General features: G+C 37.3%; 1 long non-coding RNA gene across 2 annotated transcripts in view; it reads right to left on the bottom strand.

Moving 5' to 3' along the window:
* LOC101151867 (uncharacterized) overlaps window positions 1-25,133 on the bottom strand; it is a 222,021-nt gene that overhangs the window by 11,525 nt on the left and 185,363 nt on the right. For both annotated transcript variants that reach the window (XR_008677258.2, XR_008677259.2), the window contains exon 5: window positions 18,273-18,327. This is a non-coding gene — a long non-coding RNA (uncharacterized lncRNA). The remainder of the gene's footprint in view (window positions 1-18,272; window positions 18,328-25,133) is intronic.

Genomic DNA, 25,133 nt, shown 5'->3' with positions numbered 1-25,133 from the left:
GAATTCTTATTCCCTGCCCTGCAGCTTGTGGCTGTTCCCTTGTCTCCATCCTGACCTTAATCCAAATATGGAACTCAATACTTTCCATGATTTCCACCAGAAATAGCAAAGAAATACTGTTCATAGCCATTCATTCATTCAAAAAATATTTCTTGAGCATAAATGTCATTCTAGACATCATTTTAGGTTCTATTAAGAATAAAGAAGACTGACAGGGTTCCTATTGAATTATGATCTCAAACTTCATTTTTTCCCCATTTATTTACTGGTTCATTCATCAAACAATTGTTAAGTATGTACTATTTGCCAGGCATGTATTCTGGAGCTACAAGAATGAGCAGTTCCTTCCCTCAAATCATTGCTGGCCAAGAAATACAAAGTACTTCCTCACTCTGTAATAATCAGGAAAGCCAGTGGGGGTGGAGGGGTGGGTGAGGGTGGGCAGGTTTCTCATTTTTCATCCTCTATGATTTAGGGAATATAGGCCCAGCTCAACCTTAAGGTGTAGCAAAAAAAAGATGGCTAAGAATCCAGGTTACCAAGATATGGCTCAAGAAGGCCAGTGGACTCAGAATCAGGAAAAGAACAAAGTGCAGGTCACTCAGGTAGCAATAGTAGCCCATCAAGAGAAGCTAGGACATTAGGAACTGGGGACAAAGCCTGAGCCTGGGTGTCAGGGATGGGGGGAGGGAGGAGAGATACAAAAACCAAACCAAATAAAGCTCACACCATCCTTTAAGAACAGTTGCCAGAGCAGAATGTGGAGTAACCCAACAGCAGTGACCTGGTGGCTCTAATTTCCCAGTCCTTGTTATGACTATATTCAGCCCATCATTTTTGTTTTCAAAGGCTTGATTAAAACAACTGATTATGGTATCATCAGTGCCAATATAACTGCTACAAGAAACTTATTGGCAATCCAGCTAATTGGGTAATTTGGAATATACTTGAATAGGTCAAACCTGAGATACCCTGATTAGTGGTTTGTGGCTTTCCTATTCAAGTTGTAATCATTCTCCTCACTTGGAAGAATGAATGTCCTTGTGTATAATAATGAGCCAGTTGATTTTCTCTTAATTGAGCTCATAGTGTAACCAGACCCCCTCATTCACTGGGAGTTGGCTCTCAGCTCCCCTTTCCGTTGGTTAGGAGACACCAGTACTTACGCAGGCATTGTAGTGTTCTTTTATGCCTCATGAATCTTGTCTCTGTGTTACTGTATAAATCCATGAAAGAAACTCGAGACATCTACAGTAGATATTAATCTTAAACTATGTTAGGGTCATGCCTTAGCAAGTCTGTCCTATTTTTCTTGTTGCTCCTTTCCCTCTTTGTTTTTCTTCAACTTCACTTTCCTTTGAGAGACTGTACACTCCCCAGTGACTAAGCCTCCTGTTCCTCTCTTGCAGAGTATCTCTACCTATCACATTCCTCTTCATTTCTTCCCCATATCATTTCTTTTTTTCGCTAGTAGCATAACCTCGGTATAAAAGTAAATAACTTATACACCTTTGCCAATTTTTAGTATCATATCATGTGATTTTAGTCACTATCTAAGTTTTGGGTTCTTCTTATGCTATAAATCTATAGAGGCTACAAAGAATAACACCGTGAGAAAAACAAACAAACAAACTTTGGGTTGTTACTGTTTAGTGGTTTTTTTTGTTTTGTTTTTTTTGAGACAGGGTCTTACTCTGTCACCTAAGCTGGAATGCAGTGGCATGATCATAGCTCACTTCAGTCTCAAATTCCTGGACTTAAGCGATCCTCCTGAGAAGCTGGGCCGACAGGCTACAGGTGTGTGCCACCACACCTGGCTATTTCTTTTTTTTAATTTTTGTAAAGATGAGTCTTGCCATGTTGCCCATGCTAGTCTGGAACTCCTGGCTTCAAGTGATCCTCCCACCTCAGCCTTCCAAAGTGCTGGGATTACAGGCATGAGTCACTGTGCCCATCCTACTATTCTTTCTTTTTTTTTTTTTTGCATACATTAAGGTTTATTCTCTGTGTTGTATGTTTTTATGGGTTTTAACAGATGTTCAATATCTTATAGTCACCATTACAGTATCATACAGAATAGTTTCACTGCCCTAAAAAACAACAACAACAACAACAACAAACAAAAAAAAAAACCTATTCATCTATTCAGCTCTCTTGCCCATTTCCTGGATCCTGGATTCCTGGGATCCATGGATCTATTTCTCATCTCTCCAGTTTTGTCTTTTCTAGAATGTCATGTAGTTGGAATCATGTAATCTGCAGCCTTTTAGGACTGTCTTCTTGCACTTAGCAATGTGCATTTAAGATTCATCCACATCTTGTGGTAGCTTGATAGCTCATTTTTTTTAACTTTTTAGTTTTTTTTAAATTTTATTATTATTACACTTTAAGTTCTAGGGTACATGTGCACGACGTGCATGTTTGTTACATATGTATACATGTGCCATGCTGGTATGCTGCACCCATTAACTCATCATTTTGCATTAGGTATATCTCCTAATGCTATCCCTCCCCACTCCCTCCACCCCACAACAGTCCCCGGTGTGTGATGTTCCCCTTCCTGTGTCCATGTGTTCTCATTGTTCAATTCCCACCTATCAGTGAGAACATGCAGTGTTTGGTTTTTTGTCCTTGTGATAGTTTGCTGAGAATGATGGTTTCCAGCTTCATCCATGTCCCTACAAAGGATATGAACTCATCATTTTTTATGGCTGCATAGTATTCCATGGTGTATATGTGCCACATTTTCTTAATCCAGTCTATCGCTGTTGGACATTTAGGTTCGTTCCAAGTCTTTGCTATTGTGAATAGTGCCGCAATAAACATACATGTGCATGTGTCTTTATAGCAGCATGATTTATAATCCTTTGGGTATATACCCAGTAATGGGATGGCTGGATCAAATGGTACTTCTAGTTCTAGATCCCTGACGAATCGCCACAATGACTTCCATAATGGTTGAACTAGTTTACAGTCCCACCAACAGTGTAAAAGTGTTCCTATTTCTCCACATCCTCTCCAGCACCTGTTGTTTCCTGACATTTTAATGATCGCCATTCTAACTGGTGTGAGACGGTATCTCTTTGTGATTTTGATTTGCATTTCTCAGATGAGCAGTGATGATGAGCATTTTTTCATGTGTTTTTTGAGATGAGCAGTGATGATGAGCATTTTTTCATGTGTTTTTTGGCTGCATAAATGTCTTCTTTTGAGAAGTGTCTGTTCATATCCTTCACCCACTTTTTGATGGGGTTTTTTTTTTTCTTGTAAATTTGTTTGAGTTCTTTGTAGATTCTGGATATTAGCCCTTTGTCAGATGAGTAGGTTGCAAAAATTTTCTCCCATTCTGTAGGTTGCCTGTTCACTCTGATGGTAGTCTCTTTTGCTGTGCAGAAGCTCTTTAGTTTAATTAGATCCCATTTGTCAATTTTGGCTTTTGTTGCCATTGCTTTTGGTGTTTTAGACATGAAGTCCTTGCCCATGCCTATGTCCTGAATGGTATTGCCTAGGTTTTCTTCTAGGATTTTTATGGTTTTAGGTCTAACATTTAAGTCTTTAATCCATCTTGAATTAATTTTTGTATAAGGTGTAAGGAAGGGATCCAGTTTCAGCTTTCTACATTATGGCTAGCCAGTTTTCCCAGTACCATTTATTAAATAGGGAATCCTTTCCCCATTGCTTGTTTTTGTCACGTTTGTCAAAGATCAGATAGTTGTAGATATACGGCATTATTTCTGAGGGCTCTGTTCTGTTCCATTGGTCTATCTCTCTGTTTTGGTACCAGTACCATGCTGTTTTGGTTACTGTAGCCTTGTAGTATAGTTTGAAGTCAGGTAGTATGATGCCTCCAGCTTTGTTCTTTTGGCTTAGGATTGACTTGGCGATGCGGGCTCTTTTTTGGTTCCATATGAACTTTGAAGTAGTTTTTTCCAATTGTGTGAAGAAAGTCATTGGTAGCTTGATGGGGATGCCATTGAATCTATAAATTACCTTGGGCAGTATGGCCATTTTCATGATATTGATTCTTCCTACCCATGAACATGGAATGTTCTTCCATTTGTTTGTATCCTCTTTTCTTTCATTGAGCAGTGGTTTGTAGTTCTCCTTGAAGAGGTCCTTCACATCCCTTGTAAGTTGGCTTCCTAGGTATTTTATTCTCTTTGAAGCAATTGTGAATGGGAGTTCACTCATGATTCGGCTTTTTGTCTGTTATTGGTGTATAAGAATGCTTGTGATTTTTGTACATTGATTTTGTATCCTGAGACTTTGCTGAAGTTGCTTATCAGCTTGAGGAGATTTTGGGCTGAGACGATGGAGTTTTTTAGATATATAATCATGTCATCTGCAAACGGACAATTTGACTTTCTCTTTTCCTAATTGAATGCCCTATATTTCCTTCTCCTGCCTGATTGCCCTGGCCAGAACTTCCAACACTATGTTGAATAGGAGTGGTGAGAGAGGGCATCCCTGTCTTGTGCCTGTTTTGAAAGGGAATGCTTCCAGTTTTTGCCCATTCAGTATGATATTGGCTGTGGGTTTGTCATAGATAGCTCTTATTATTTTGAGATACGTTCCATCAATACCTAATTTATTGAGAGTTTGTAGCATGAAGGGTTCTTGAATTTTGTCAAAGGCCTTTTCTGCATCTATTGAGATAATCATGTGGTTTTTGTCTTTGGTTCTGTATATATGCTGGATTACGTTTATTGATTTGTGTATGTTGAACCAGCCTTGCATCCCAGGGATGAAGCCCACTTGATCATGGTGGATAAGCTTCTTGATGTGCTGCTGGATTCGGTTTGCCAGTATTTTATTGAGGATTTTTGCATCGATGTTCATCAAGGATATTGGTCTAAAATTCTCTTTTTTGGTTGTGTCTCTGCCAGGCTTTGGTATCAGGATGATGCTGGTCTCATAAAATGAGTTAGGGAGGATTCCCTCTTTTTCTATTGATTGGAATAGTTTCAGAAGGAATGGTATCCAGCTACTCCTTGTACCTCTGGTAGAATTCGGCTGTGAATCCATCTGGTCCTGGACTTTTTTTGGTTGGTAAGCTATTAATTATTGCCTCAATTTCAGCTCCTGTTATTGGTCTATTCAGAGATTCAACTTCTTCCTGATTTAGTCTTGGGAGGATGTATGTGTCGAGGAATTTACCCATTTCTTCTAGATTTTCTAGTTTATTTGCGTAGAGGTGTTTATAGTATTCTCTGATGATAGTTTGTATTTCTGTGGGATCAGTGGTGATATCCCCTTTATCATTTTTTATTGCATATATATGATTCTTCTCTCTTTTCTTCTTTATTATTCTTGCTAGTAGTCTATCAAATTTGTTGATCTTTTAGAAAAACCAGCTCCTGGATTCATTAATCTTTTGAAGGGTTTTTATGTCTCTGTTTCCTTTAGTTATGCTCTGATCTTAGTTATTTCTGGCTTTCTGCTAGCTTTTGAATGTGTTTGGTCTTGCTTTTCTAGCTCTTTTAATTGTGATGTTAGGGTGTCAATTTTAGATCTTTCCTGCTTTCTCTTGTGGGCATTTAGTGCTATAAATTTCCCTCTACACACTGCTTTGAATGTGTCCCAGAGATTCTGGAATGTTGTGGCTTTGTTCTCGTTGGTTTCGCTTTGTTCTCGTTGGTTTCAAAGAACATCTTTATTTCTTCCTTCATTTCATTATTTACCCAGTAGTCATTCAGGAGCAGGTTGTTCAGTTTCCATGTAGTTGAGCAGTCTTGAGTGAGTTTCTTAATCCTGAGTTCTAGCTTGATTGCACTGTGGGCTGAGAAACACTTTGTTATAATTTCTGTTCTTTTACATTTGCTGAGGAGTGCTTTACTTCCAACTACGTGGTCAATTTTGGAGTAGGTGTGGTGCTGAAAAGAATGTATATTCTGTTGATTTGGGGTGGAGAGTTCTGTAGATGTCTATTAGGTCCACCTGGTGCAGGGCTGAGTTCAATTCCTGGGTATCCTTGCTAACTTTCTGTCTTGTTGATCTGTCTAATGTTGACAGTGGGGTGTTAAAGTCTCTCATTATTATTGTGTGGGAGTCTAAGTCTCTTTGTAGGTCACTCAGGACTAGCTTCATGGATCTGGGTGCTCCTGTATTGGGTGCATATATATTATATATTTAGGATAGTTAGTTCTTCTTGTTGAATTGATCCCTTTACCATTATGTAATGGCCTTCTTTGTCTCTTTTGATCTTTGTTGGTTTAAAGTCTGTTTTATCAGAGACTAGGATTGCAACCCCTGCCTTTTTTTGTTTTCCATTTGCTTGGTAGCTCTTCCTCCATCCCTTTATTTTGAGCCTATGTCTGTCTCTGCACGTGAGATGGGTTTCCTGAATACAGCACACTGATGGGTCTTGACTCTTTATCCAATTTGCCAGTCTGTGTCTTTTAATTGGAGCATTTAGCCCATTCACATTTAAAGTTAATATTGTTATGTGTGAATTTGATCCTGTCATTATGATGTTAGCTGGTTATTTTGCTTGTTAGTTGATGCAGTTTCTTCCTAGCCTTGATGGTCTTTACAATTTGGCATGTTTTTGCAGCGGCTGGTACCAGTTGTTCCTTTCCATGTTTAGTGCTTCCTTCAGGACCTCTTTTAGGGCAGGCCTGGTGGTGACAAAATCTCTCAGCATTTGCTTGTCTATAAAGGATTTTATTTCTCCTTCACTTATGAAGCTTAGTTTGGTTGGATATGAGATTCTGGGTTGAAAATTCCTTTCTTTAAGAATGTTGAATATTGGCCCCACTCTCTTCGGGCTTGTAGAGTTTCTGCCGAGTGATCAGCTGTTAGTCTGATGGGCTTCCCTTTGTGGGTAACCTGACCTTTCTCTCTGGCTGCCCATAACATTTTTTCCTCCATTTCAACTTTGGTGAATCTGACAATTATGTGTCTTGGAGTTGCTCTTCTCGAGGAGTATTTTTGTGGCATTCTCTGTATTTCCTGAATTTGAATGTTGGCCTGCCTTGCTAGGTTGGGGAAGTTCTCCTGGATAGTATCCTGCAGAGTGTTTTCCAACTTGGTTCCATTCTCTCCGTCACTTTCAGGTATACCAATCAGGCGTAGATTTGGTCTTTTCACATAGTCCCATATTTCTTGGAGGCTTTGCTCGTTTCTTTTTATTCTTTTTTCTCTAAACTTCTCTTCTCACTTCATTTCATTCATTTCATCTTCCATCACTGATACCCTTTCTTCCAGTTGATCGCATCAGCTCCTGAGGCTTCTGCATTCATCACATAGCTCTCTTGCCTTGGTTTCCAGCTCCATCAGGCCCTTTAAGGACTTCTCTGCATGAGTTACTCTAGTTATCCATTCGTCTAATTTTTTTTCAAAGCTGTTAACTTCTTTGCCATTGGTTTGAATTTCCTCCTGTAGCTCAGAGTAGTCTGATCGTCTGAAGCCTTCTCTCAACTCGTCAAAATCATTCTCCATCCAGCTTTGTTCCATTGCTGGTGAGGAGCTGCATTCTTTTGGAGGAGGAGAGGCACTCTGATTTTTAAGTTTCCAGTTTTTCTGCTCTGTTTTTTTCCCATCTTGTGGTTTTATCTACCTTTGGTCTTTGATGATGGTGACGTACAGATGGGTTTTTGGTGTGGATGTCCTTTCTGTTTGTTAGTTTTCCTTCTAACAGACAGGACCCTCAGCTGCAGGTCTGCTGGAGTTTGCTAGAGGTACACTCCAGACCCTGTTTGCCTGGGTATCAGCAGCAGTGGCTGCAGAACAGTGGATATTGATGAACCACAGATGCTGCTGCCTGATTGTTCCTCTGGAAGTTTTGTCTCAGAGGAGCACCCGGCCGTGTGAGGTGTCAGTCTGCCCTTACTGGGGGGTGCCTCCCAGTTAGCCTGCTTGGGGGTCAGGGACCCACTTGAGGAGGCAGTCTGCCGGTTCTCAGATCTCAAGCTGCATGCTGGGAGAACCACTACTCTATTCAAAGCTGTCAGAGAAGGACATTTAAGTCTGCAGAGGTTACTGCTGTCTTTTTGTTTTTCTGTGCCCTGCCCCCAGAGGTGGAGCCTACAGAGGCAGGCAGGCCTCCTTGAGCTGTGGTGAGCTCCACCCAGTTCGAGCTTCTCTGCTGCTTTGTTTACCTAATCAAACAACTAACTCGGCAATGGCAGGCGCCTCTCCCCCAGCCTCACTGCCTCCTTGCAGTTTGATCTTGGACTGCTGTGTTAGCAATGAGCGAGACTCTGTGGGCATAGGACCCTCTGAGCCATGTGCGGGATATAATCTCCTGGTGTGCCGTTTTCTAAGCCAGTTGGAAAAGTGCAGTATTAGGGTGGGAGTGACCTGATTTTCCAGGTGCTGTCTGTCACCCCTTTCTTTGACTAGGAAAGGGAATTCCCTGACCCCTTGTGCTTCCCGGGTGAGGCAATGCCTTGCCCTGCTTCGGCTCATGCATGATGCGCTGCACCCACTGTCCTGCACCGACTGTCTGGCACTCCCCAGTGAGATGAACCCGGTACCTCAGTTGAAAATGCAGAAATCACCCGTCTTTTGCGTCACTCACGCTGGGAGCTGTAGACCCGGAGCTGTTCCTATTCAGCCATCTTGGCTCCTCCCCCCTACTATTCTTTAATCATGGTTTAAAAGTTAATTTCCAGGTAACTTACCAAACTAGTAAAAGCCATTCATGAAAGAATATTTGGGTGAGGAAAATAATATCTTTTGAATAGTTAAATTCAAATTTTAGTAACTGTAAGAATCACTGTGATACTTGTTTAAAACATAGCCTTCCAAGCTCTTGCCCCACAAATACTGAGTTAGGGGGTCTAGGGTGATCTAAAGAATCTGAGTTTTTAAACAAGTGTCTAGGTAATTCTCATGTGGCCAAGTTCAAAAATCACTGCTCAGGCTGGTAGAAATAAAACCTTTGGTTATTTCCAATACATTTTTGTTGTTGTTGTTTTGCTCAAATATCTGTAGGTACAAAGGGCACTTGCAGAATACAGACTATTCATTGGTATTTGCTGCATTATAATTCCCAAACATAATGGCTTAAAACAATAAACACATTCTGCATCACCTGGGTGATTCTGGGCTGGGTTGGCTCACCTAGGGCTGGATGATCTAGAATAGCCTCATGCACATGCCTTGTGGTTGGCTTGAATTCAGGTGGAGCAACAGGGATAATCTGGCCACATGTCTCATTATATAACAGGCAAGCCAATGATTCTTCACGTGGTAGGTTGAGGGTTCCAAAGTGTATCAAGAAAGGGCAAGCCCCAATGCACAGATACTTTTCAGGTCTCCAATTTGGCCATGTTTGCTATTGTCCCACTTAACAAGGTAAGTCATATGGGTAAGTCCAGAATCAGAATGAAAGGGAAATACGCAAGTATGTTGATTCAGGAAGGTAAATTATTGCAGCGTTTTTGCAACAATATAATTTTCATGCTCAACTGGAAAATTCAATTGGATTCAGAGCAACTGTATGATAGAAAAAAAATCCATGATCTTATAGATCAAATACCTGAGTTAATCTAATCCCAGCATCCTACATTTTCTCTAATTTTCATGCTCTTCATCTATAAAATATAAATACTACTAATAATAATGTTTACTTCACAGAGCTATTTAGAGAATAAATGAAGTAGTGGGTATAAGAATACTTTCTAAGCTAGAAATATGGCAAAATTCAAAATATTTTTAGATGTGTTTGATGTGATTGTTCCTCACTCCTCCAAAAATGACTACAGTATTTATTAAATCAATGAGCTTCCTAATATCTCTGTGACTTGATTGTTCTCAGTATAGCCCATCCTCAACCTGCTGTTAGAGTCATCTTCCTTTAAAACCAAACTTATCATGTCATCCAATACTTCAGTAAACCTCTGATAGCTCTCCATTTACCTACACAATATAAGCAGAATCAGCATATAAAAATGTTCCAAAAATGTTCCCAATCTGAGCTCACCTCCCTCTTTATCCAACCTTCTTGACTGTCTATTGAATTTGGCATCATTCCCTTTATACATCAGACCATTATAATTTCAAGCTACATGCATTCTATTTCCCTCAAACTACAATTTTCTTTTACTGCATCTTCCCTTTGGCAAACTTCTACTCATCCTTTAACACCCAGATTAAATATTCCTCCCTCATCGCATGAACATTTAGTGAGCCAAGAACCTTTCTCAGCTTCTCAAATGTTAATTGTTCTGTTTTCTCTGTTCTCAAAAGACTTTGTTAATATCTCTAACACTTATCATAGTGCATTATAATTTATGTGTGTATGTTTTCTCTCTCCCCAGCTAGACAATAAACTACTCCACTACCAGAAATAGTGCAGGTTCTCAGTATTTAGTTTTGAGTAAATGAATGAATGAATATTTGACTCCTTTATTCCTTCCCTGGCTGGCCACATTATGCTCTGAGACTTAACCAACCATACTCAACCCCCTAGATTTCTCGTTGTCAACCTGACCATAGACACCAAAGAGTATTCTTGCCCAGTGGCTCATTCTCACATCTGGAAGCCAGTTATAGTCATGCCCCACATAATGGTGTTTTGGTCAACAATGAACCTCATATACAATAATGGTTTCGTAAGATTATAATGAAGCTGAAAAATTCCTTTTGCCTAATGATGTCATAGCCATCATAGAGTCCCCATGCAATGCATTACTTTTTCTATGTTTAGATACACAAATACTTACCCTTGTGCTACAATTGCCTACAGTATTCAGTATAGGAACATGTTTTACAGCTTTGTAGCCTAGGAGCAACAGGCTATATGCCTAGGTGTGTAGGAGGTTATATAATCTAGGTTTCTGTAAGTATACACTATGATGTTTGTACAACATCAAAATTGACTAATAATGCATCTCTCAGAACATAGCCTCATTCTTAAGCAATGCAGATTGTACTATGTCCTAACTCTCGAGTTGTCTACCAAAATTTTGACCCACTGCCTTTCCTGATCTTGTAACTATCTCATAGAGTCATTGCATTTTTTCTGCTACCTTTGTAGTCATAGTGACACCATCCAAGTGTATGACACCATCCAAGTGTAATAACAATTCAAGGAATAGGGAAATAACTGATTTTTTAAACCAGTGTGCCTACCATGAACCTTATCAGAAGAATGTTTTTCCTACTGCTTTACAGCTGAAAACCATGGCTCATAGAGATTAAATAATTTACCCAGGGTCAGATAGCTAAATATATGGTATATGGGATTTTAACCCAGTCTTGTCTGACAAACAGGGGGAAAAAAGCCTCCTTTTCTCTCTTTACCACAGTAGTTTGGCGACTTATAGGCTCACATCCAGGAAAGCTTAAGCTAAAGCTGTGATTTGAGGGCTAGTAAAGGTTTACACTTGCCTATTTTAACCATTAATTTATGACCTTCATACCAAGAAAAGATTTTAAGCAGTTGTAAATCAACTTAAAGCATCTAGGAAGAAAATCATGTGTTGATGGTATTATATTAATAGTTATTTTGCCTTCCAAATTTCTAGTTTATCCAATGTTTTGAGTAAATATGATATAACAATACAAGGGTCACTTCAAACAAAAAACCATAAAACTTCAGTCCTTCTGTTTCAACTTGTAAGTTTAAGATTTCATCTCCTTTCTGGGCAAGAAGAAAACTTTTGTTTTTATTTTTACTAAAAATAATAATCATGGATAAAATGATACAGTTTAAAAGGATTGGCTCTTATTCCATCTTTGGAATTTCTCACTCCAGACAATCCTTTCTCTCTTGGCAAAATATGACATAATGATTTGAAAGAAAGAAAGACAAAAAAAAACACAAGTGTTTCAGGCCAGAAGTTTATCGAATAAGACCTTGGATTCCGATGAGTTTGTGTTTTATGGTTGATTAACTTGTTTTAATACCAAAAAATGCTTAGGAAACCCAATTATCATGCCACTTAATCTGAGTTATTGGCTGATTTCTGCTAGTTTCTGGATGTTTTATTGACCAAGTTCGATTTCCTACTATGATATACAAGAGAAACTGAGCTTCAGTTTGGAAAGAAAGATTTATTTCCTACTACGATATACAAGAGAAACTGAGCTTCAGTTTGGAAAGAAAGATTTAGGTTCAACATATGAACAATGGCCCCAAAACAGAAAGAATAAATTCTTAGATTCATAAATCGGGTAACTTGAGCTTGTAATTTCCAGTTGCCAACATATTCCTTGACCGAAGAATAGGATGAACAGTGTGAGAAAATGAAGGCCCTAATATTTTTCTATACTTTGCCTATTTTTTACTAGTGTGATTATTACCACCTCATTGTTGTCTTTTTACTTGTTTAAAATAAATATGTCAAAGCCAGATGCCTGGTTATAAAGAAAGAAGGTAGAAGAGGAAATAACTGAAATCATTATACCTTATTCTGGAGCCTACTGGCCACACTATAAAGAACGACTTGCCATTGACATGTACGTGCTACTAGTTCTGTCTCTACCAAAAAAAAAAAAAAAAACCCTACTCTTCTATTAGCTGGCCATCTTTCTTTACACGCTGGAGGGAGGTAAGAAGGGGGGAGAAACATAGGCCTCCTAAAGGACTGTTGGAAATTCTTACATAACCCTTTAAAATAAGAGTTCTTAACTTAAAGTCTGCAAACCTCATAACCCATAGTTGTTTGCAAAATCATGCTACACATTTCACGCTACACATTTTTCTGATGAAAGATTTCATGAAATTTATCAGATTTTCATGAAACTGTGACCCATAAAAAATAAGAACCAATGCTCCAGCCGAGCTCAGTGGCTCATGCCTGTAATCCTAGCACTTTGGGAGGCCGAGGCAGGTGGATTGCCCAAGTTCGGCACTTCAAGACCAGCCTGGGCAATGCAGTAAAACCCCGTCTCTACTAAAATACAAAAAATGAGCTGGGTGTGGTGGTGTGTGCCTGTAGTCCCAGCTACTTGGGAGGCTGAGGCAGGAGAATTGCTTGAACGTGGGAGGTGGAGATTGCAGTGAGCCAAGATCATGCCACTGCACTCCAGCCTGGGCCACAGTGTAAGACTCCGTCTCCAAAAAAAAAAAAAAACAACAAAAAACTAAACAAAAACCAATGCTCCTAAGTTCCTCAAACTTCTAGGCATGACTATTTTTCTGTGATATCAGGGAATCCAGGGGACTAAAGGGATGACAGGTAGAAAAGGGGAAGAATGAGCCATGGCTTCTTGCCTAGTACAAGTGGAGGCAACATTAGACCATAGCTTTCAAGTACAGAATTGTACAAAACTGAGTTCACAGATGGGCTGAAATGAAAGCAGCTTTCATAACCCTCAGGTTTGCCACTTCTCAGGTAAATAATGCAGAATCATATGTAGGGTTGCTCCTAAATATTTGAAGCAAGGCACTGAAACCTGCGTATTACTGAGATCTATAGGTTTAACCTGATTGATATTTTCCATGTATATTTAACTGAGCGACTTCTATATGCCAAGTATAATATCAAACGAACACTAAAGATATGCTGGTGAGCTGAACAGGAATTAGAAGGAAAGAATAAGCAAGACTTGATTCAGCCAAACTTGCAAGGGAATTGGGATACAATGAAATCTCTTTGCACTATTATGTTAATCACAAATTACCACAAAACCATAGAATTTTGGAACTAGAAGAAAATTTGATGATTACCTAGTTCAGTCCTCCTATTTTCTAAGGACTTTCTTCAGGGTCATTCAGTTCAAGTGGCAATACTGGGATTGAATCCTACATATTCTTTCATCTAGCCCATTTATCTACCCTCTATTTTAAATTGTGTCTCTGTAACCTATCTATACCCTTTTATTTCTAGAGTCAACCAATTTCAAAAATCCCTTCAGCCTCCCAAATACCTAGATGCCAATAGAGAATCCCTCAAAATCCTCTCTCCAAACATCAAAATCCCCATTCCACATACCAAGAAGAAAGAAAATTTAGAATTTATTGTAAAGTATACAATTGGTTGGTATCAATATACCAACCAATACAATTGGTCTTGATGATGAGGGTGAACAAGTTATTGATGATGATGATGATGACAATACTGTTACTAATGATAATGGCACCTAACATTTTCAGCTTGCTTAAGATTAGATACTCATACTCATCCTCTTAGAGGTCATGATTTTCACTATATAACATGGACATTCTAATTCAGGTATATTGATACCAAACAATTACAAACTTAGAAAATTTTCAATATTGAAATCCAGCTTTTACTCAGAAAAAGAAGCATCTCTGGCTCTACTCAGAAAAAGAAGCATCTCTGGCTCTTTAAAATTACAGTGTCAACTGGTCCACTCGCTCATGATGTCATATACAGTTTGACGTTGTCTGGACAAGCTGGTAAACATACTGCTTCCTCCATTGTTTAATTCCCTTCCCTGAGTGAGATCCTTAGGCAACCAGGCTTCATTAGTTCAGGTGCTAGCCTCAGGGAACTACTTGTTTTAATTAGAGGGATGAAATGGCATTTTAATTGTGCACAATGATTAATAAACATGCTGAGCTGCTGCATAATGATCTGCTGCTTGAAGAGCTTTCTCCCTTATTCCTGATACCTACATCCATTAACTGATTGTTATCCAGGTGAAGAGCTGTCGAGCTCTTTCTCCAACCAAATTGCACACTGTCTGTCCTCCAATTTTTCTGCTAATAACAATTATTGGAACTAAGTCCCATTAATTTTTGTGGTAACAGAGAGACAAGACTAAAATGGAGAGAGCTTACAAAGTGCTATACTGCCTATGTAATTTATTTCACTGAACTTTCCTGTAAAAGGGAGATAATAATATGACCAATCTGACAGGGCATTGCATAGATTAAATGAGATAATGTATGCAAAGCTGGCCCAGAGAAGGCACCGTGAAAATGTTAGGTGCCATGATCATTAGTAGTAGTATTGTCATCATCATCAATAACTTCTTCATCGTCATCAGTTTCATCATCAAGACCATAATCTTCCTCAAGATTAGATACTCATATATTTCCTCTTAGAGGTCATAATGTTCGGTATATAACATGGACGTTCTAATTCAGGGATCATTTTCTAAAGGGTAGTGGTTGACTGAAGATTTTCCCAATTTCTCCTTTATGTTGTATGAAAGTAGTTTGGAATGACTTATGGGAAATGTGTGCAAAGAAAGTCACACATATTATACAGACTTAATATCACCTCCTCAGTAGTTAAATAAAATACTTGCTGCATGTCTGAACTTCAATGAAAGCAGAAACTAAAGAACTAGATGATAAAGTGACTTCCTCTACAAAGCTTCATCTGCTTGGCACTTGTAATACTTTTATTGGCTACCATTATAGTTTGGTGACTCCTTACAGCATTACAGCTTTTTTCCCTAGTTGCGGACACTAGTATATTGTTTGTTTTGTGTTTCCTGGAAATTGTTCCTCAAGGTCATATATCTATCTCCGAATCTTTGGAGGGAAATAATTCTGGAGGAAACTGAGGGCAGCCGCCACAATTCACTATTTGTAAATGGTTATTGTGATGTTGGATATTACACAATTGATCCTATTTCTTAGCTTGAATTATTAAAGACACTATTTTTAAAATAGGCCAGCTGTTCTACTGACGTACTTATCTTTATTTTTTGACCTATTACCATAACTGCACACCAATACAACTCACTTATGCCCAAGAAAAGTAGTTATGACTGAGCATGTTAAAAGCTAAATATAAAACCACTTTCTCTCCCAAAAAATGTTAAGGATTTCATAGAAACAAGTCTGCCCCATTGAAGATGCCTTCCTGTACACAGAGTCATTATGGATCAGTAAAGGAGATATGATTGATTACACAGGCCAAATTTTACCTTGCCTCCAGGGCGCTCCTAATTCTTGTTGCTATTTCCTTTAAAGGCACACAATTGTCTGCAAGCGTCAAAGGGGAAAGGTGAATGAACTCTTTTGGCCATGGCAGAGCAGAGAGAAGGGTTTTGGAATAGATACTGAACCTGAAATATCTAAGACAGTGCAGAAAGAAAAAGAGGACTGAATGCATTTTCATATTTTCCTATTTCCTAGCAAGGAAGTCTTTAAAATCATTCACCTGAAGTTCCACTAATATATATATATATATGAAGTTCCACTAATATATATATATACACACACACTTATTATAATGGCCAACATTTAAAATACTGACCATATGAAATATTGTTGAGGATGTGGAGAAACAAACTCTCAAACACGGCAAGTGGTGCGCTACATTTTACCAACAGTGCCGAGATTTGTAAAATGCTACAACATTTTTGGAAAATAGTTCTGCACTTTCTTAAAAAGTTAAACATGCAACTACTAGGCAATCCAGCATTCCACTCCTCTGCATTAACCCAAGAAATGAGAGCAGGTGTCCATACAAAGACTTTGACACAAACATTCATAGTAGCTTTATCGGCAATCACCAAAAATAAAAAGCCAAAATGTTCCTTCTTAACAAGGGAACAGATAAACAAATTGTCGTACATCTAATTAAAAAGCCAAAATGTTCCTTCTTAACAAGGGAACAGATAAACAAATTGTCGTACATCTAATGAAATACTACTCAGAATGAGAAAAGAATGAATGATTGATCCATGAAATAACAAAGATGTATCTTAGTTAGACAAAACTGATATCTATGGTGGCAGAAAACAGTGCAGAGATTTCTTCAGGGCAGTGGAGTGCAAGAGTGGCTATAAAGGAGCATGAGGAAACTCTTGGGAATGATGAATATGTTTGTTATCTTGATTGCAGTTAGTTTCATGGGTGTATATCATGTCAAAAACCAAATTGCACACTTTAAATACATACAGTTTACTGAATGTCAATTATATTTCAATGAAACTTAAAATAAATAAATCACTTTCTTGAAATTTTTTGAGCATAGTTATCTGTTCTAATGGGACTGGTTACAATACGCTATATTAATCTTTGGTGAATATATATGGTGAATATATACATAGATATATGTTTTTCTATTAAAGGCTATCAATGTAAAGAGATGGGTTCAATAAACCAATGCCATTATGTCAATATAGACACAATCAGAATATTAGGAAGACTTTTCTCAAGTAAACAACCATAGCACTAAAAACATAGCTATGTAAAGACGCTTGTTGTAAACTCTTTGACCATTTGGGATGTTTCGAATAACCAGCCAGTAGTATTGTACTAAATTAAAGCCTTAGATTATTTTTCTGATTTTCTCTCCAATGCTAGAAGAGCTATGAGGAGAGATTTTCTGGAGTATCCAACTTAGTACCCCCACTACTATTCTCAGCCCAACCCCTTGGCATAGCAGTCAGTCAATCCTAGCTGCAGATTTGCTGACTCAGTGCTGATCTCCATGAATCAATCTATTAATGAATTCTTTATTACCAATGATTTTTTTCTTTATACAGCTTACCTTTGGTCTTCTGAACCTTACCTGAATTTCCTTCCCATTTCTCTGTAGCCTTTACCATGTTGAGTTATTACAGAGCAGTTTAAGAATACTCATTGAATAAATGTCTACATTTTAAATGTACTATTTCTTTCAAAATATCCCAAGCTCTCAACACCTACAATAAAATAAAATGACTCCCAAAAAACGGTTTGTGAGAAATTTACTAACTTGGTAAAGAAAGGCTATTTAAACATAATGTAGACCAACATATATTCATCTAACTAACTGTCATTCATCTAACTAACTGTCAAGCCAGATGTGCATATATTTATATTACTACTAAATTTATATTACTTATGAATATTCTTTAATAATCAAGAAGCCATCGATTATAATATTTTAGGTAAATCTATACTAATTGATTAGGTTCATGTTATTTTTCTATATTTGTTAGGAATGCAGCACATTTATTGAGTGCTTATTAATAAAAACTATCAGAACAATAGTTAAAAATGATTTGTGTGATGAAAGAAAGAAAAGAGACAAAAAAGAGAAAGGAATTGTATCTGTACTTACTTTTCTACTTTATCAGTTGTAACATGCATTGCTTGTTTGGATTATTTTAGATTCCCCACTTTAGTTCTTAATCTTGGCTGCACCTTTCAGATTCACCTGATCTTGAAAAAATATTGAATGTCTGGGTCTCACTCCAGACCAATTGAATGAGAATATATGGGAATAGGCCCAAGGACTGATGATTTTGATGCAAAGAGGGATTTGTAAACTCTCTCTTAAAATGTGCAAATTAATAACACATTATTAGGGTGGCCCTAATCTTCTCGTCAGGTATTGATATTTATTTGATGTCAGCTTTCCTCTTATTCTCCAGCCATTTTGTCTATCATATCCACCATGACTTACATTTTGGCAGCCTTCTGGTTCTTCCCTCAGTCAGCTTCCTCACTCCAGCAGGGCCCTATAAGAAAGAAGTCGTAGTAAGCAGTGGAGACTTTGATGAAGACGTTGCAGGAGAATCAGGATACTTTGTATCACATATCTTACAACCACATGACACTTGCCACACTCCAAAGTCCTGTTTTCCTTAATACAATTGAGATTATGGAAGAAAATGTAGAACAAGTTTCCAAAGCAATTCACCTCCACCCCAAACCTGTATACTCCCAGGCAAAAACAGAAGGTCATGTAGTTAATAGGTCTTCCCATTGTTAGAAAACATTTTAATCACCATGTTATTATTTGAGCATGCCTTTGACTGCTATACTCCAAGTGGCTTATCAAAAGCTTCTCCCAAACACACTTAATCATCTCCACAAGAGGAATCTTGGTACCATCTGGTAATATAATAAAATAGTCTTCATATCATTTTATGGACATATATTCATGCTGACCAAAACTTAAGAAAAAATAAAGGTTACTCTTATGTTAAGAAAAGCAAATAATTCAGAGCTGGAAAAGGGAACAGTGACAGCAGAGTAGGGTCACTATAGTTAACAACAATGTATTGTATATTTCAAAATACCTAACAGAGAGGACTTGAAATGTTCCTAACACATAGAAATGAATATTGAGGTGATGGATACCCCAAATACCACAATTTATCATTATATATTCTATGCATGTAATAAAATATCATATGTACCTCATATATATGTATAAATACTATGTATCAGTAAAAAAAATTTAATTTTAAAAATGGAATAGGAAAGAGATTAACAAAACAAGTACAGCTGCCAAAAAATGAAGCCAGAAAGGATAGAATGGAAGCAACTAGTGTCAATCTTGTAGTTCACAATCAATAATTTTAGAGTTCCAACGTGGATTTATATTTATTAAACTTGGGGTACCATCCCCAGTGACACTGATTAAGTAGGTCTGGGATTGGACCAAAACTGACATTTTTCCCAGCTCCCATAGGATTCTGATGCAGATCATTGACACACCTCATTTTGGGATTTCAAACTGTAAACTGCAAAAGAATCATCTGAGGATCTTGGTGAGATTCAGATTGCACTAATGGTAATGTGTAAGGATGACGCCTGAGATTCTGCATTTCTAACAGGGTGCTGCCAATTATATGACCCATGCGTCACACCTTTATGTCAAGGTAGTAGGATTTTGAAAATTGGGTTTGGATGTGTTATAAACATGATTTGGATTGGGCTCCATAAAAGATTATTTCATTGAAAAATCTCTTGGATTTCTTGCGTTGCCCAATGCATCTCTTCTCTGCCCTGGCCTGGTCCAATTCTTAAGATTTGCTCCCCGTTATAGAGTTAGTTAAGCTACAATTAACAACTGTGGATTCAATAAGTCCTTCTCTTTCCTTATTTAAAATAGATTTGGTTATCAACTGTGATAGTAATTGGTAAACTACTACAGGCAGGCCAATCTGGCTGCTGCCTCTTGTTGTAAATAAAGTATTATTGAACACTACCACATCCATTTGTTTACATATTACCAATGGCTGCTTTCCTACCATAATGGCAGAGTTGAGTAGTTACCATAGAAGCCGTGCAGTTGACATGATCATATACTATCTGGTTCTTTACAAAAAAATTTGATGATCCTTGGCCTATGACAATTCACAGTCTTCTAAGCTTCATTTTCTGCAATTAACCCAGAAGTATTTTTAGCACAAGATGTAGTAAAAGAAAAGGAGGAAACCTTTTTTATTAATTCTGAGGTTTTCTGCAGAGCTCAGGAATTTGTTTCTCTTGCCTTCTACAACTTAATGCACTTCCTTCATTGCTGCTATTTTATTCTCTTATACATGTGTTTTGTTCTTTTATCTGATAACTAGCTATTGACTTATTAAGCTTTTAAGGGGTAATAGAGATAATCAGAGGACACAAAGATAATTTTATGTTTGGTAATGAGAAAGTCTTTATGGAGAAGATGGGAAATAACTTTGCTATTGAAAGAAAGTGTAGACATGCAATTGCAAAGAAGCAGAGAGAGGTGGGAGGATGAATAAATAAAAAGGTCAAAGTCAGAATACTCGAAAGGTATTCAATAAGCGAGGAAGTACTCTGTATAACTATATTGGAGTGTTCATACAGGACAGCGGGACACAGGACTACACTTCAAAGCACCTTGAAAACCAGTGTAAGAATTTGCAGGAGTTCTTAGGTCCTTGCAACTCAGTGTGGTCTCCAAACCAGCATGGGCATGCCCTAGGACCTTCTTAGAAATGCAGATTTTCTGCCCAACCCCAGACCTACTGAATCAGATTCTACATTTTCACAAGATCCTCAGACCATCTGCATGCCAGTTAAAGTCTGAGAAGCACTACTCTAGAAGAGAACCAGTTATGTAGTGGAAAAGTGCTGGACTGGGGCTCCTGAAGATTCCAGAGCTATCGTGCACAAACCGCGTGTCTTTGGACAAATCTCTTAAAATCCCTAAGCTTGTCTGCTCATATGTGAAATTATTATATTTGAGCCTTCCAACTCTGAAACTCTATTCTCTCACTCAATGGACATCACCTAAAGGGAGATTGTGATATGAGGGGATATAAATACAGTTATGCTTTAGAAAGACCAATGTAAAGACTGTTTCAACATGGATTTGAGATGGAAAAACAAAAAGAAGACAGAAACTGGAATACTAGTTAAAACACAGTGTAGAATTCTAAACCTGAGGTTATAAAAATATACTTTTGTGTAAAATTATTTACTAGTATAGATACCTTCTTAGTATTAGCATTACATTCCATTGTCTGCATTTTTTATTACATTCATTAAACTATATGACACAGGTCATGCCACAAAAAAGTGAGAATAAGTGAGGGGAGGCAAGGGAGAGAAAATGAGAGAGAAAGGGAGAGAGAAATTGAAACCAATTTCCCAGAACCAGGCAGTAGCAAAGAAGGCCAAGCAACTCCAACAAATGTGTTTAAAAGTCATAAAATGGATTGTTTTTTAATTGGCACTCCTTTGATATGGCTGCTATCTCTCGGATTAGAATATTGTTACAAAAGTTGTAGGGCTCTAGAAAGGAAAGTCCTCATGTCTCACTCAAAACTAGCTACAACATCAGCATTGCAAAAGGCATGAAATTATTTTTAAAGACATGAACAAGTTTACAAAATACTGATTTTTTTACTCCCAAAGAAAATTTTACTTTAATATATTAGGTTGCCTAGTGGCCCACTAGGGGATTTATAATCTTTCTTTACTTTTTAAAAAACATTTTTATTATAAAAATTTCTTCCAGTCCACACGAAGTATCTTTAGCCATCTCTTCCAGATAAATACAGTGTCTATTTGAATTGATTGAATTCAACAGATTCATTTCATGGTTTTTTATTTATGTCCTCCCACATTTAAAATAAATAAGGTTAATACTGATAGAACAAGGTTGTATGGGTCTTAGAAGGATCTATTTTTTTCATCACACCTCTTTTGTTCTATCTTGCTTAGCAAATCAGATGCTAGATATATTTTGATTAGTTTGTACTTTAATGGATCATGTATGGAGGGTCCACCTTTCACATTGGGGCCATTAATTTTTCTTGAGTCTGATGGAAAAAACAGGTAGAGCTTTTTTTGTGTGCTGATTGAAAAGTGATGGATTATTTTCATGTGGTAAGAAACACAATGTTTTCTTTAGCACAGCAGGATATAATGTTTGCAAGGTCTAACAGTGAAATATTATGCATATCTGCCACTGGCCGGCTGCCAGAAATGGAACAGCAAAATCAGAGGAGATTTTGAATCTGAATGTTAAAACCAGTACAGCCTACAAAAAAGCTAATGAGCCATTCTAAGCAGAAAAAGCTTTTATACTAATAGTGCCCACCATACAAGCCTGCATTTAACAAGATGGTAAATAATTATTCATTTAAATGTTACCTTGACCTTTATTTCAAGAAAAAAAAAGATATTTATTCCTGATAATTTCCAATAGGCACTGCTGCAAGGATTTGTTTTTTGTTTTTGTTTTTTTCCCCAATTCAGAGGCCCATGACGTTTCCTTCCTGGTGAAAGTAGAATCACTTTCCTTACAGCGTTTGTCCTCTTGTGGTTGAAAAATTGACTCAGAGAAAATTTTATTCCACCATTATTTAGTATTAAAAACTGGCATTTTCAAATCAATACCTAGAATTATGAAAAAGCTTTGAAATGTCATAAGAAATAAATATACAAACATAATCTTAAAAGGTTGGTAAGGGGATGTTTTGAATTTGCTGAATGTCTTGAGCTCCTTTGCTTTCAAAGTGAAGGACCTAGCACTGGGGATCCTTTCTGCTCTTAGTACTTATTTCTGCCACGACAACCTATTGATATATTATGGAAAACACAATCCACATGTTCATTTATAACCAACTCATCAAGATGTTATTTTCTAGAAATATTTGATATCTTAGAAAGTAAATATTTGATATCTTAGAAAGTTGGAGCCTTCTTTTCTAGGCTTTAAAATTTTATTTTATTTTATCCTGTTTTTAGGGCCAGAACATTTTATTTAGTAGGTATTGAAAGGAATTTGGGTCTATCAGGGAACTGGCTCCACTTTAAATGAAAAAGCTACACAATCAATATGGAAAATACACTATATATTTCGAGAAAATATACGTGGTATTACTACCCTCCTGTAAATGGAAAAATCCAATGGGAAGAGACATTTGCTACATCTTGACGCCTTATGTATTTTATATTACTGTATTTCAATCTCCATTTTAAAGATGGTGTTATGACCTTAAATTATAGGCTTTCACTTTTAAGACCATAATAATCTCCCAGTGCTGCAACTCTGCAGGGAGGGGCACTGATGCTCAGTCCCCTAGAAACATAGCGGGTGGAAGAGAAGAGAGGAAAAGCCCTGATGCGCTGTCGCAGCTTGAGCTCTAAAGTCACAATTGAGACATGCTTATGACAAATCCGATCCGGCCATCCCACCACCTAAGTTACACTGCCCAGTGTTCTGTTTTCCTGGAAGCTGCATTAACTCTTCTGGTCCTCTAGGGTACTGAAAAGTAATTTACTGATACGTCACCCCAAATGGTGCTCTTGTGGTCCAAGATCTGGTCTGTGTCCAAATTGACACAAAGCCTCAAAGACCTGCTAGGAGTAGCTTACAAATTAGGGCACTATGGTTTATCTTCCAGAAACTATTTTCCAAATGTCATGTATCACATAGTCATTTTTTATTTGCTTAATAGATTATTTTAAAGAGCTTAAGAGATCACATAGTCTATACATTAACCTGCCAACAAACCCCCAAAATCTTAATTTAAATTTAAAAAAATGAAGCCCCATAAAGTATGAAAAAGAATGTGACATAAATTCAAATGTTTCTTTTTAAGTTTGCTGCGCAACACTCACACATGACAGGAGATGCACTCTTGGTTTAAAAAAGGAAATCAATTCTACAAGGGCTGCCCATAATATTGGAATTATGTTAATTGAATCTGTTTTGTTCAAATGGTAAAAGTTTGGCTCATTAGCTAGAAATTTACTAAAAATTAGAAATAAAAGATTGAAGAGCCTCAAAGAACATATTAGTAGAATGCTTGAGTACATAAACAAAGTAGATAATGTCAATTCTTAAAACATCTACATTTTAAACTAATATGTGAATTATGCTAGATTCAATCCAACAAAACTAATAGTGATGTTTAGCCTGCACTGAAACTAAAAGATAATATTTAAAATTTATAGGTACAGCTGGGAACTGTGGCTCACATCAGTAATCCTAGCACTTTGGGAGGCTGAGGGTGGGGAATCATTTGAGGCCAGGAGTTCAAGACCAGACTGGACAACATGGCAAAACCCTGGCTCTACTAAAAATACAAAAATTAGCCAGGCATGGTGGCACATGCCTATAATCCCAGCTACTTGGGAAGTTGAGGCACAAGAATCAGTTGAACCCCAGCGATGGAGGCTGCAGTAAGCCAAGATCTTGCCACTGCACTCCAGCCTAGGTGACAATGGAAGACTCTGTCTCAAAAACAACAACAACAACAACAAAAATTAATTAAATTTTTAAAAAATTTAGAAGTGCAAGGGAAAATAAGTTTTCTTGTTTTCACAGAAAATTTTTTAAAAAGGAAGGAAGGAAAGGGAAGGAAGAAAGGGAGGGAGGGAGATGTAGCTATGCTGGGATGCATAGTTGAAATGTTAAGTGATAATATGGATGTGTCCACTATGATTAAATTAAGATTATAGAGTCTATTTGTACAAAATAACTCAAAAGAACATACAGTATATAGTGTGTATTTGCATATGTTTTGATACTGTATATGTAATATATAGTAAGAATGAAAAAGTATAATTTTTGTTTTTTATATATCATTTATGATTTTCTTTTTCCTGATGTCCATTTTTCCCTGAGTTGTTGCTCATGATAATCATGTTCCTATATTTTGTATTTGATGATGTTATTTGGTGATTAGCATGTCCTTCTGGTTCATCCATTTAGCCTATAAATTCCAAGTAGTGCTGCTTCAGTGGCATGCTGTCTTCTCCCTTGGCCTTCACTTTGGCCTCTGAAAACCCTTAAAATATAACTAACTTATTAAAGAAACAACTGGCCTCTCCTGTATTTAATATTTAAGGGGATAGAGATTTAACTTCAGGGCACAAAAACTACACAAAATACTTAGCTAGGTTGTTATTATTTAAATGTTTCAATGAAATTTAATTTGTAATTTAGGACTTTTCCAATCTTTCCTACATTTTATAATATATTTAACCTAAGCAGCTAAAATTTGAGCATGAGAAAGAATCATTCATAAATACAGATGGTACAATGAAGAGC

The sequence above is a fragment of the Gorilla gorilla genome, chromosome 12 (assembly GCF_029281585.2).
Source record: "Gorilla gorilla gorilla isolate KB3781 chromosome 12, NHGRI_mGorGor1-v2.1_pri, whole genome shotgun sequence".
NCBI classification, from domain to species: domain Eukaryota; kingdom Metazoa; phylum Chordata; class Mammalia; order Primates; family Hominidae; genus Gorilla; species Gorilla gorilla.
This window is presented reverse-complemented; position numbering and strand designations above follow the sequence as displayed.